The following is a 6,058-nucleotide window of genomic DNA, read 5'->3' as shown; positions in this document are numbered from 1 at the left end:
ATACAGGGGTACAGGTTAGTAATTTAGACTATATACAGGGGGTACAGGTTAGTAATTAGACTATAAACAGGGGGTACAGGATAGTAATGAGACTATATACAGGGGTACAGGTTAGTAATGAGGCTATATACAGGGGGTATCTAGACTGTATCTAGACAGTATCTATACTGTATCTAGACAGTATCTAGACAGTATCTAGACTGTATCTAGACTGTATCTAGACTGTATCTAGACAGTATCTAGACAGTATCTAGACATTATCTAGACTGTATCTAGACTGTATCTAGACATTATCTAGACAGTATCTAGACAGTATCTAGACAGTATCTAGACTGTATCTAGACTGTATCTAGACAGTATCTAGACAGTATCTAGACAGTATCTAGACAGTATCTATACTGTATCTAGACAGTATCTAGACATTATCTAGACAGTATCTAGACAGTATCTAGACTGTATCTAGACAGTATCTAGACGGTATCTAGACTGTATCCTAGACTGTATCTAGACTGTATCTAGACAGTATCTAGACATTATCTAGACTGTATCTAGACAGTATCTAGACATTATCTAGACAGTATCTAGACAGTATCTAGACAGTATCTAGACTGTATCTAGACTGTATCTAGACAGTATCTAGACAGTATCTATACTGTATCTAGACAGTATCTAGACAGTATCTAGACAGTATCTATACTGTATCTAGACATTATCTAGACAGTATCTAGACAGTATCTAGACAGTATCTAGACTGTATCTAGACTGTATCTAGACTGTATCTAGACAGTATCTAGACAGTATCTAGACAGTATCTAGACTGTATCTAGACATTATCTAGACTGTATCTATACTGTATCTAGACATTATCTAGACAGTATCTAGACAGTATCTAGACTGTATCTAGACAGTATCTAGACATTATCTAGACTGTATCTAGACAGTATCTAGACATTATCTAGACAGTATCTAGACAGTATCTAGACATTATCTAGACTGTATCTAGACAGTATCTATACTGTATCTAGACAGTATCTAGACATTATCTAGACAGTATCTAGACAGTATCTAGACTGTATCTATACTGTATCTAGACTGTATCTATACTGTATCTAGACTGTATCTATACTGTATCTAGACTGTATCTAGACAGTATCTAGACTGTATCTAGACTGTATCTAGACTGTATCTAGACAGTATCTAGACTGTATCTAGCTCCCAATACATGAACATTACACGGCTACTGTATGTGGATGTTTAAGAGCGCTGTGCGGCAATTCTGTTCTGCAATCTGAAAGGTGTTTTTCTTTCCTTAAATCTATATTGTTGAATGCTCAAGGCCACGATTCCAAGGTCTGAACCAAGCGCTTGACTGTCTCTCTGTGTTGTGACTGCTGTGTCCTTCAGCTTCAAGGCTGTTGGAGCTGAGTGTAGTCACCATCAGGACACACATATCCTCTCATTCCTCTCTCCTCTTCCTCCCTCTGCAACTACCTCTGCATCTCTCTCTCTCTCTCTCTCTCTCTCTCTCTCTCTCTCTGTCTCTCTCTGTCTCTCTCTATCTCTCTCTCGCTCACTCTCTCTCTCTCTCTCTCTCTCTCTCTCTCTCTCTGTCTCTCTCTCTCTCTCTCTCTCTCTCTCTCTCTCTCTCTCTCTCTCTGTCTCTCTCTCTGTCTCTCTGTCTCTCTCTCCATTGGGGCTGCCCATCCGGCTGGGTGAGTGTGCCAGGTTTCACCCTGAGTACTGCAGTTTTATGAGTCTGATTTTATTAACAAGTGGAAATTCAGCTGAGTTTTTTTTTCCTCCTGCGGGTTTGCTCTGGTGGGTTGTAAATATAATAAAACACATACACACACCTGCACGGACAACACAAACACACACACACACAATCACTTACCTACACATGCACACACACACACACACACACACACACACACACACACACACACACACACACACACACACACACACACACACACACACACACACACACACACACACACACACACACACACACACACACACACACACACACACACATTCAGGCATCACACACAGTCTCTGTAACTCCTTAACAATGTATCACAGCACTGAGGCTAGGGGTAATCGGTATGTTAAGAGATAGATCCAGGAGGAGAGGTTATATACAGGAGGAGAGGATATATAAAGGAGGAGAGGATATATTCAGGAGGAGAGGATATATTCAGGAGGAGAGGATATATACAGGAGGAGAGGTTATATACAGGAGGAGAGGATATATACAGGAGGAGAGGATATATACAGGAGGAGAGGTTATATTCAGGAGGAGAGGATATATACAGGAGGAGAGGATATATACAGGAGGAGTCAGGAGGAGAGGATATATACTGGAGGAGAGGATATATACAGGAGGAGAGGATATATTCAGGAGGAGTCAGCAGGAGAGGATATATACAGGAGGAGAGGATATATACAGGAGGAGAGGATATATTCAGGAGGAGAGGATATATACAGGAGGAGAGGATATATTCAGGAGGAGTCAGGAGGAGAGGATATATTCAGGAGGAGAGGATCTGAGAGAGCTATGGAGAGACACATAGACAGACAGAGAGAGAGAGAGACCACATTCACACTACAGAGAGAGAGAGAGAGAGAGAGACAGACAGAGAGGGAGAGAGAGAGAGAGGAGAGAGAGAGAGAGGGACGGGGGACGGCCATGTATCTGTTCGGTGAGAGGCTCAGAGCCATCCTGGTAGGTTAAAACCAAGCCAGACAGAGAGGCTCTAGTTTCCTTATGGACCTTATTCGCCTCGGAACCGCTCACAGGCAGCCATGAAGGAGGGGCGAGAAAAGAGGAGAGGGCCCTTTCCAGTTACTAATTGCTTGCTTTTTAATGTGGCTAATTTGAACACTCACGTTGTGTAGTAGAGTGCTCTCTACACAGAACTAGATGCTCCTGGCAGCCATTGAACTATTTGTGACTGAAACTCATTAAAGTCAGAACAGGCTTGATGGGGGGTGGATGGGTGGAAGGGATGGAGGGAGCAGAGAAAACGGGTGGGGAGAGCAGAGGAGAGGAGAGAAGAGAAGAAGAGTGGATGAGGAGAGAAAAGGAGAGGGGGTGAAGAGAGGAGAGAGGGGGTGAAGAGAGGAGGGGTGAAGAGAGGAGAGAGGGAGTGAAGAGAGGAGAGAGGGGGTGACGAGAGGAGGGGTGAAGAGAGGAGAGAGGGGATGAAGAGAGGAGGGGTGGAGAGAGGAGAGAGGGGGTGAAGAGTGGAGGGGTGAAGAGAGGAGAGAGGGAGTGAAGAGAGGAGAGAGGGGGTGACGAGAGGAGGGGTGAAGAGAGGAGAGAGGGGATGAAGAGAGGAGGGGTGAAGAGAGGAGAGAGGGGATGAAGAGAGGAGGGGTGGAGAGAGGAGAGAGGGGGTGAAGAGTGGAGGGGTGAAGAGAGGAGAGAGGGGGTGAAGAGAGGAGAGAGGGGGTGAAGAGAGGAGAGAGGGGGTGAAGAGAGGAGAGAGGGGGAAGAGAGAGAGAGGGGGTGAAGAGAGGAGAGAGGGGTGAAGAGAGGAGAGAGGGGGTGAAGAGAGGAGGGGTGAAGAGAGGAGAGAGGGGGTGAAGAGAGGAGGGGTGAAGAGAGGAGAGAGGGGGTGAAGAGAGGAGGGGTGAAGAGAGGAGAGAGGGGGTGAAGAGAGGAGGGGTGAAGCGAGGAGGGGGTGAAGAGAGGAGAGAGGGAGTGAAGAGAGGAGAGAGGGGGTGAAGCGAGGAGGGGTGGAAGAGAGGAGGAGAGGGGGTGAAGCGAGGAGGGGTGAAGAGAGGAGAGAGGGGGTGAAGAGAGGAGGGGTGAAGAGAGGAGAGAGGGGGGTGAAGAGAGGAGAGAGGGGAGTGAAGAGAGGAGAGAGGGGGTGAAGAGAGGAGGGGTGAAGAGAGGAGAGAGGGGGTGAAGCGAGGAGGGGTGAAGAGAGGAGGGGTGAAGAGAGGAGAGAGGGGTGAAGCGAGGAGGGGTGAAGAGAGGAGAGAGGGGGTGAAGAGAGGAGGGGTGAAGAGAGGAGAGAGGGGGTGAAGCGAGGAGGGGTGAAGAGAGGAGAGAGGGGGTGAAGCGAGGAGGGGTGAAGAGAGGAGAGAGGGGGTGAAGAGAGGAGGGGTGAAGAGAGGAGAGAGGGGGTGAAGAGAGGAGGGGTGAAGAGAGGAGAGAGGGGGTGAAGAGAGGAGGGGTGAAGAGAGGAGAGAGGGGGTGAAGCGAGGAGGGGTGAAGAGAGGAGGGGTGAAGAGAGGAGAGAGGGGGTGAAGCGAGGAGGGGTGAAGAGAGGAGAGAGGGGGTGAAGAGAGGAGGGGTGAAGAGAGGAGAGAGGGGGTGAAGAGAGGAGGGGTGAAGAGAGGAGAGAGGGGGTGAAGAGAGGAGGGGTGAAGAGAGGAGGGGTGAAGAGAGGAGGGGTGGAGAGAGGAGAGAGGGGGTGAAGAGAGGAGGGGTGAAGAGAGGAGGGGTGAAGAGAGGAGAGAGGGGGTGAAGAGAGGAGAGAGGGGGTGAAGCGAGGAGGGGTGAAGAGAGGAGGGGTGAAGAGAGGAGGGGTGAAGAGAGGAGAGAGGAGGGGTGAAGAGAGGAGAGAGGGGGTGAAGAGAGGAGAGAGGGGATGAAGAGAGGAGGGGTGAAGAGAGGAGAGAGGGGGTGAAGAGAGGAGGGGTGAAGAGAGGAGAGAGGGGGTGAAGAGAGGAGAGAGGGGTAACAAAGTCTAGGATTTGGCTGCTCCTTCTCCCTACTCCCTACTCCCTACTCCCTACTCCCTACTCCCTTCTCCCTTCTCCCTACTCCCTACTCCCTACTCCCTACTCCCTACTCCCTACTCCCTACTCCCTACTCCCTTCTCCCTACTCCCTACTCCCTACTCCCTACTCCCTACTCCCTACTCCCTACTCCCTTCTCCCTACTCCCTACTCCCTACTCCCTACTCCCTACTCCCTACTCCCTACTCCCTTCTCCCTACTCCCTACTCCCTACTCCCTACTCCCTACTCCCTTCTCCCTACTCCCTACTCCCTTCTCCCTACTCCCTACTCCCTACTCCCTTCTCCCTACTCCCTTCTCCCTACTCCCTACTCCCTACTCCCTTCTCCCTACTCCCTTCTCCCTACTCCCTTCTCCCTACTCCCTTCTCCCTACTCCCTACTCCCTACTCCCTACTCCCTACTCCCTACTCCCTTCTCCCTACTCCCTACTCCCTACTCCCTACTCCCTACTCCCTTCTCCCTTCTCCCTACTCCCTACTCCCTACTCCCTTCTCCCTACTCCCTTCTCCCTACTCCCTTCTCCCTACTCCCTACTCCCTACTCCCTTCTCCCTACTCCCTTCTCCCTACTCCCTTCTCCCTACTCCCTACTCCCTTCTCCCTACTCCCTACTCCCTTCTCCCTACTCCCTTCTCCCTACTCCCTACTCCCTACTCCCTACTCCCTTCTCCCTACTCCCTACTCCCTTCTCCCTACTCCCTACTCCCTTCTCCCTACTCCCTACTCCCTACTCCCTTCTCCCTTCTCCCTACTCCCTACTCCCTTCTCATTCTCCCTGACCTTTATTTTCCTTCATTAGTGATGCAATGGTTCCCTCCCTCTCCTCCCATCTCATCAAAAACACTACTCCATTAAGAGGACTTACTCTACCTGACTTCCAGTTGTATTGGATGTGAAGGTCATTCTGTTTCATTTTTGTTGTTGTTAATCTTTGATGCTAATACCGGTAGAGGGGAGAGAGAGGTGGGGTGTTCATGTGTTAGGGAGGGAGGGGTTTTGAATGTTGTGCTCCTATGTAGCCTGCTGTTTTGTGTAGGTGGAAGGAAGAACGGACCATTCATTATCTGTGTCAGATTTTGCTGATGATTGTTAAATTGTAAAAAAATAAAAAAATACTCCAATGCCTGCTACCTGCCTGGTATTCTACTGACCTCAGTGTAAGTGTGTGTGTGTGTGTGTGTGTGTGTGTGTGTGTGTGTGTGTGTGTGTGTGTGTGTGTGTGTGTGTGTGTGTGTGTGTGTGTGTGTGTGTGTGTGTGTGTGTGTGTGTGTGTGTGTGTGTGTGTGTGTGTGTGTGTGTGTG

The 6,058-nt window shown here is 49.3% G+C and overlaps 1 protein-coding gene across 4 annotated transcripts in view; it reads left to right on the top strand.

Moving 5' to 3' along the window:
* LOC106613399 (nectin 1b) overlaps positions 1-6,058 on the top strand; it is a 569,428-nt gene that overhangs the window by 176,968 nt on the left and 386,402 nt on the right. The window lies entirely within an intron of this gene.

The sequence above is a fragment of the Salmo salar genome, chromosome 09 (assembly GCF_965601325.2).
Source record: "Salmo salar chromosome 09, fSalSal1, whole genome shotgun sequence".
NCBI lineage: Eukaryota > Metazoa > Chordata > Actinopteri > Salmoniformes > Salmonidae > Salmo > Salmo salar.
This window is presented reverse-complemented; position numbering and strand designations above follow the sequence as displayed.